The sequence below is a fragment of the Varanus komodoensis genome, unplaced genomic scaffold, assembly GCF_004798865.1.
Source record: "Varanus komodoensis strain SLA01 unplaced genomic scaffold, ASM479886v1 scaffold3, whole genome shotgun sequence".
NCBI lineage: Eukaryota > Metazoa > Chordata > Lepidosauria > Squamata > Varanidae > Varanus > Varanus komodoensis.
Window position 1 is genome coordinate 30,680,285 of NW_025335761.1, and position 8,830 is coordinate 30,689,114.

The window sequence follows — 8,830 nt, forward strand, 5'->3', positions numbered from 1 at the left end:
GGCAAGGGAACTTGAAACTGATTTCCACCAACATTTTAATATACCTATAATATGCAGTGTGAATAGCAGTCCAAAATAACAATCATATAATGACCATCAGAATATTTGCACATACTTGCCTGGGCATTCTGATGTAAATACGTGGATTTATATGGCTGTATGAAGAAACCATTTTTGTTCAGTATCCTTCTATCATACTATCAAGAAGTATTCATTAATGAGAACAGGGAAGCAAGAAATAATTATTTTTCTGTCCTAATTTAAATAAAATCTATTATAGCTTTAAGCCTTTTAAACTTTTTTAGCATATAAACATCTTGCAACCAAGACAAAAGTCACTTATTTTGTTCCATCAACATAATTAACTGAGATTTCAGTGTATGCAGAAGAATTTAAATTTTGTATACCTAGTGCACCATGTTGGAAGACACCATATGTATAAACCTAGATGTTTCATTCTGAATTTGCACTTCATTGGCACAACCAAACTGTAAATTGGATTTAAAGTACTATTGCAATTAATAGAGTAAGCAGTCCAGTGAAAGGGAAATTTTATGTTTATCAAGTAGGGACTTGTAGTTACTGTTCTCTAGGGAAGTTTGATTGCTTTTTACATATCTAAGGATAAAATTAAATGGGGCCACCCATAGCCCTCTAAATGCCAAGAATTACAAGTGCCCTGTGCAGAGCAGGAGAAAGTTCTAGTGGAACTAGTGCCCTCCTCTTCCTGTCCCTTGGAGCACACTCTGAATCCCTTATTGGAGGTTATCACCTCAAGGATGCAGCCAATGTAGTTCTTTCCCTGCTATCCATGGGTGGAGGAAGGGTACTTAGAATCTAGATCCCAACTTTGGAGTGTGGCGCTCTACCCATCCTCAGAACTGGTTCTCCAATAAATAAATAAATCTTTTGATCCTCTAGAAGCTGTCTAGGAGCCATAGACTTGCATGATCCCTCATGTTATCAGTGTGCAGCTACCTGCTGTGAATCAAACAGCTTTCTTTTTTATTTATGGGTGAGACCTTTGTTACATTGTTATTTTCCTTCATTTGGCAGATATGGCTAAGAGACAGAGTTTTATTTTTTCTGTAAATGTATGTGAGAAATGATGATATTACTAGGTCATTGAAGAAGACCAGTCTATTGTCAAAAGACATTTGGTCACATATTTTGGTATTTGTTTACAATTAGTATTTTACATATATCTAAATCTTAGAGGTGCATTAAACTGCTGTTTTTAATGTTTCTTGCTGTAAAATATATTCTGTACTGAGAGTGTTTTTGGAATTCATGTATTTGTTCATCTGATATTTTATATACCAACTTGACTGATGATTTTATGTATCAATCCAGTTGAAATCAAAGGGAAGACAAGGAGCTTTGGTCAGCAAGGTTTGTTAGAAAGGCAAGGATATCTTCAGTGATCAGGTTTTGTTTTCCCTGATCTTTCAGGCTCATCACCTTGGAGTTTCACAGTTGAAACCGATAAACTCTAACTCAAAGCAATGTCTGTAGGTAGCTTTGGAGGCCCTCCCCCGTTCCCCTTTTGCTTGCTTTTTCTCTGTGTTGATGTCTTGGAGAGATCCCTTGATCCCCTTTTGCTTCCCCATTCTCTATGATGATTACACTTTTTGCAGTAATTTAAAAGAATTAATAAGCTTTATGACAGTGTGTAAGAATGGATTCTTCGTAACTTGGACATTGATAACTAAGGGACCGCCTGTAAAATTTCATAGTACAAAATTTTTAAAAAGCTTTAAATATTTAAGACACTTTACAACAGCATAATTCAGAATAAAACACCAGATGCCATGCTCCCATCAAACCAATAGATAACTTTAGACATTCTTACATATCTCAGCATAGAAGCATGTTTTAAACGCGCACAGAAAGGATGATAGAGTTGGTGTCAGGTAGTCCTCAGTGAAAAATGATTCCACAGTTGAATGCCACCTGCAAGAATGCCCTTCTTGTCGCCAGTGTCTGAGCTTTGCTTGGAGGCGGCACTTAATGGATGGCCTTGCACTATATGGGGAGACTGTGGTTGAGAGAAGGAATCTGTCAAGTACTGTGATTCCAAGTCATGAAGAACTCTATAGGTTAAAACCAGCACCTTGTTTCAGGTCCAGAAGTGTACAGGAAGGCAGTGTAGGCAGGACAGACTTGGTGTTAAATGTCTGGAATCTGGTCCTGATTATTAATCCAGTTGCTGCATTTTGAACAAGCTACAGCTTCTGAATGGCCTTCAAGGACAAGCCGCTCATAGAATGCATTGCTGGAATCTAAAGATTACTAGAACATAGACTACTGCAACTGAGCTATCCTTGTCCAGAGAGGGACTTTTTGCCAAAACTAGGAGGAAACAGTGCATGCTACTGAGGCCACCTGAGCCTCAAATGACAAAGATGGATCTAGGAGGATCCCCGAGCTATTAACATGCTCCTTGAGGGGTTTGCAAAGACACAAGTTGTTTAGTATTTATCCAGTCTGTTGTTGCACTCAGGCAATGGTTGAGCAATCCATAGCCTCACCTGATAGAGATGAAAAGGAGAAGTAAAGTTGCTTATCATCAGCATACTGATGATGGCATTGCAGTCCAAAACTCTATCCTGGAGAACTCTATGAGGAACTCTGTCCTGGAGAATCCATGGTACCAAGCAATATTCTCCAAGCGCCACCCATTGGAGCTATCCATCCAAAAAAAGAAATAGAACAACTGGGATGCTGTAGGCCTCACTTTTAGCTCACCCAGTCATCTAGAAGGATATCATGGTGATTGGTATCACAAGTCATCATACCAAGAGATACAGGGTCATCAACAGGATCACACTTCCTCTGACTTTCTCCCAGCATAAGTCATTGTACAGGGCAAGTTATTTCTCTGTCAAAACCTGGCCTGAACCCTGACTGAAATGGATCCAGATAACTGGTCTCATTTAAGACTACCTGTAGCTTATTAGCTACCACCCATTCAGCAACCTTCCCCATGAGTGGAGGACTTGCTACTGACTAATGATATTAAGACCTTAGGGATCCAAAGAAGATTTCTTAAGGAGTGACTTTTAGGCAGCACTGAACAACTCCATTTCTCTGGGAGGCATTAATTACCTTCCTAGAACAGACAGCTGTTCTCACCCTGCTGGTTTTACGAACCAGCGCAGGGGCATGGATTCAATATAAAAGTTGTTTTGTGGACTTGTCTGAACACTTTGTCAGTGTCCTTTGGCTGTCACAATTTAAATCCATCCAATAAAACAGGAATAATCTGTCTTCTAGGTATCTCACCTTCTTCAATGGCTATAGCTCTGGAAGTGTATGCTAATTTGTTTGTTTTTTTATTTAATTTTTATACCACCCAATAGCAGGAGCTCTCTGGGAAGTTAACCAAAAAAAAAAAAAAAAAAAAAACCCAACAGAAAAAGTAACTATTTTATTAAATACCTAGTTCCTGTTTTCATTATCCTTGGAAAAATTTCTTGTTTCCAGAAATATAAAGTAATTGTCTCTGTACTGAATTCAGTGATTACTTGATGTGTTTTCCAATTTTCCTTTATACATTTTTTCAAAAAATATAGTGGATACAGGGTAAAGGAGGAATATTGCTTGCTATTTAAATGTTGATGGAATTGATTAATGTTTCTCAATTTATGAAAAATAATTATATTTACTTGTATGCTTTTAACTTGGTTACTAATGTTACTACTTATGTAAAAACTCTCCATTTTTGTTTTTTACCTTATGTATTAAGATTATGAGTTCTGAACATAGATTTAATTTTAAGGAATATTCCTTACAGCACTTTGTGTTCTTCAATGCCTTGAATGTAATTAAAGCTTTTAAAACATGGCAATGGAAGATCTTGCCACTTTCTCCCTCATCTAGCGACTCCCACTTTTGAAAGCTAATGCCATTTATTCTGATTTAACTTTTTAAAGTTTACCTTTTCATTTATTGCCTTTTTCTTTAATAGAATACAATTTATAGACAGAATCTGCCATTCCATACTAATACACACACAAGCACCCTATGTATATGTTTCCAAACATTCTAGCATTCTACCACTCTTACCAGAATTAGGATAGGGAGGATATTCTGGCTTAATTCTTAGAGAACAAAATCAAAGGGGTCCTGAGGGTAGTCTCTGGCTGTTTCCTTTTTGCGTCTTCTGTATAACTGAATTGTTGCCATTTACATTGTTTTTATGCGTAAGTCCTACCACAACTATATACCTTTCCGAAGCTAAGTTCCTTCTCATTCCATCTCACCTTTGGACAGTCTGTTACCACTTAATCTTCCTCATCAGCCCTGTAATCTGTCTTTATGACATGTTTGATAATGTCACAAAATGTTACTAATAGAGGAGAGAGATGGTTTTGATTAGAGAAATACTGCTATTATTTTAAACTTCTGTGAACTTGACTCCATTAATAAGTACCCACAATATTGACTAGTCACCTCTTCTTGAGTGCTGTTTCTTGACATTAATTGAATTTAAAAAACAATCCAATTAGCTTCCTTCTATCTTCATTTTCCCCATGAGTTAACCCTAAATTATTTCTTCCCATTAGAACAAGTCTGGACATGCCCATGCCAAGACACCACCCTTGGGTAACCCCTCCCAGGTAGGTTATTCTAATGCTTCGGAGGGCTATTACTTCTATTCTTTGACTTAGTTACTATACAAACATCTTCCTAAATATATTTTATCTACGTTCCCTTAGTATATCACACACTCTCCATCTGTTTAACAAAAAAGCATTCTAGTGTAGCCATCTATAAAAGTATAGTGGAAGCTCTTATTGCTAGATGTCTTCTGTTCTGGCTGAGTGTACATGGCTGTTGAGTGGTTGGTCTGAGTCACTAAAAGAATGTCCATGCTCTATCTTTCTCTGGAGAGTAGTTACAGATAAACTGCAGCCATGTATAACCAGAGTATTTCATGATCAATACAAATAATTGCCTGCCAGTTTTTTAAACCAATGAACTAAAATAATTCCTTTATTAGACTACAAATCTGTAAATGCAGAAATTTTGTACAGATCTGAGGGAATTATGACAGGCTTTTAATTGTACAACTGTGCTACACTAGTCCATATAATAGTTTTGATGTAGTGTGGACAGGGATTACAATTCCAGGCAAGTTAAAACTCAGTTATTGAGACATGGCTCTCTAATATAAATACATATTCTAGTCATTTGTGTTCTCAGCTGTGTTGGTCTCAAGTGAGAGAAATGAAAAATCCATGAAATGGTTGAACTTACCTTTTACTGTGCATTATACTGTGAGTTTAACTATAGTGATAAAGTTGGAAGAATTGTCAATATTGTGTGGTGGCGGGGAAGTTCAAAGAGGGGAGGGCCCTTTCCATGATAGCAGGAGGTTAAAAAAATGAGCATATTGCTAATAACATCAAGGTCAACAAAAATAAACAGCTATTTAAATATATCAGGAAAGCAACTGGGAAGGCCATTGGACGATTGGATGACAATGGCATTTAGAACTCCTTTAATTCCACTGTTGCCCGGTGGTTAAGGAACAATAAAGAGTTTGGTGAAGGTAAATGAAGTCTTTTTGTCTGTCTTCACTAGGGAAGATAATGCTGAAATGATGTTTTCAGGAAGGAAGTCTGAGGAACTGAGGCAAATAGTGATTGGAAAGGATTAAATTTATGACCTTACTGACAAATTGAAAAATGCTAATTCACTGTGCCTTGATGGTATCCAGCTTAGACTTCTTCAAGAACTTAAATTTGGAATTGCTGATTGTCTAACAAAATATGTAACAGATCCATAAGTTTATCCTGTATACCAGTGCACTGGAGAATGGCCAGTGTAACTCCAGTTTGTACAAAGGGATCCAGAGGGACCTGGGGAATTTCTGGCTAATTCCATGTAAACTGGTTGTAATCACTGATAATGATTGGTAATGATACAAATGGTAATATTAGTAAGTATATAGAAAGATAAACTCTGCTAAAAAAAATAGACCTGGCACCCTTCAAAGTGAGTCCTGTATCACTAACCTTTTAGATCTCTTTGAGACTGTCAACAAGCATGCAGACTAGGATTAAATCGCAGTGTTTATTGAGACTTCAAAAACTCTTTTGACAAAGTCTCTCAGCAAAGACATGTGAGCAAGTTAAATAGTGTTTCATGGGGGAATTGACGCCTCATACATCTCCTTTGAATATTGTCCCTGCCTAGCAACCAATTGCTTCATTAGTTATGATAATACAGATCCGAAGTGAATGACAACAAAGAACTATCCTCAGATACATCCCCTTGCTATGCGAAAAGCAAACCTGCTCTCTGTTACAGATAGTGCAACTGTCATCTTCTAGATCCGTCAGTAATCTCCCACCATTTAGCTTGTATTCTAGTATTCGTTTTTTCTACACGTTGCACAATTTTCTATACTTCTGTCAAGTCTGTGCTTCCTCACTTTCCCCCCTAAACTTAAAAGGACTTAAACATTGTATGTTTTCCTCAGGGAGAATTCTTCCAGCTCCACAGTAACTTTGCTTGCCCCTTTTATTATTTATTTATTTAGAAAATTTCTATGCCGCCCCATTCGCCGAAGCCTCGGGGCGGCTCACAAAACATCAATTAAAATATAATACACTAAAAATATAAAACAAATTAACAATGGGGTGACAAAAAACACACACAGTTTTCCAAATCTGGTCATACCATGGAATTGTATGAAGGCATTATGATAGTGGCAGTTTTATTTTGATTACTATACTAATGGTGTTCAGTATGAATCTCGCCTTTTTCCCGTAGTTATTAAGCTATTCACCACAGTCCCCAAATGATTCCCTTAGACAGTCAGTCACCTTCAACTCAGATCAGAACAGTGTAACAGATGCTCCAGCATGCATCATTTTACACTTGTTTGCATTGCTCTAAGCAAGACAATTTACAGAGCCCTAGACTGGGCTATAGGCAGTAGTATATAAATGTAATAAATAAATTGAACCGCATTCCTCATTTTAATATCCATTCAAGGGTTCGAGGAGATCCTGTTGGAGCTCTTTGTTGCCTTGCTGTTGACCCTGAACTCATGTATAAAAGTTAGAAAACAATTGGTCCCAGTTCAGATCTTTCGGGGATCTTACTATCTGTATCCCTCCATTGTAACAGAGGTCTACATCCATCCATTCTAAAGCTGTTACTTAATTTCTACTTTCTGTTTTTTAATTTTTAACCAATCACTGACCATAATAGGAAGATCTTGCTTTGCCATGGCTGCTTAGTTTGTTCAGGAGTCTTTGCTGAATGGTTTTTTTCAAAAAGATTTTAAAAGTCCCATCAATAGTGTGAATTGAATGATCCCAGTCTGTTCTCTTGAAAGAATTCCAAAAGGGTATTTAGACATAATTGATCCTCATGGAAGCTATATTTATTCTGCCTCAGTAGGGCATGATATTCTTATTTTTAGCATTGCTTTCAATCAGTTTACCCATAATGTACTCTGTTAGTTTAACAACAGAACATTGTAGAACTACTGTTACTTTCCTGGTGTTACTTTATTGTTTTTGTCCATTTCATGTCTTTACATTCTTTTATCCCGGCATACGCATATTTGAGCAACTGGGAATGAAATTCTAAAATGTAAAGAGGTAGGAATAATAATATTAAAAACACGCAACTTATTTAATAACAAATTGTGTTCAGTTGTTTCTAGACATCTTGCATATATGATAAAGCTTTAACAAAGAACAACACCTTTGCTCAAGATTCACTGGTGTTTATTTTGAAAATTGGAGAGAAACTGGTTATTTCCCAAAGGTAGTAAGCAAGTCACTGAATGGTTAAGGTATTTTATAGCTTTATCAGTATACGTATCAAGCTGTAAGTGCTATAACTAGGTAAGAAATAAGTGAAAGCCAGTCAGTTAGTCATGCTACTCTTTACTGTGTCAAGCTTAGTCATGCTACTCTTTACTGTGCTTTGATTTCTGCCTTAACAGAGAAATTTGACAATAGCAGCAATGGCAAGCAGCAGGACTCTGGCTTTTTAACTGGCAATAAAAAAAATCCCCCTGTGATTGTAAGTACTTGTCTAGCAAGAACAAGAAGAATGAAAGTGTAATATATCACAAAGGGCAGAGGAACTGTCTTGCTATACCAGTTCCCACATTGGGTAAGGCTACACTAGCAGCTCACAAAGAGAATATAAAGGTGATAGCCATTCCTTGTATAACTGTTTATCTCCACATCAGATACTCAGTGGTATACTGTTTATCATGGAGGTTTCTTGTAGCTGTTAGGGACTGGTGAGCAGACGGCTCTTCAAATGGAAAGAAATGCATTGCCCTTCCACCTTGAGCAGCCCAATTGTACATGGAAACAGAAAAAGATGATTCTTCTATTAGCTCAGGCTAATTGACCTTGTCAAGCTACCCCCAGCCGAAATTACAGCCCCACACAGACCTCCCTTTCAAAGTGCATGCGTGTGAGCAGACTCAGGCCATACAGCTGTCTGAAGTGAGCTGTGCTGCTTGTCACAGATCTACCGACATAAATTTGTGCAAGAATGTTTGCTTAAGCAAACATATATGCTTGATTTCTTGTGTCGGCTCTATGGCTATTGTGTCTAGTGAGAAGAAGCATTGCTTAGAACTCATTGTGTAGTATATGATTATGGTATTGTGCGATGAATCTGCAGTTCCAAGATAATACTATGGATAAGATTTTGTGCCAGCTGAAAGATTTATATTGAAAATTGTGGAAATTACAGGAAATAAATGTATGGTAGCAGATTTCTAGTGCATAAAAGAAACAGTAACCATAGATGCATCCTTTGTGGAAATATGTGAGGAACCAGT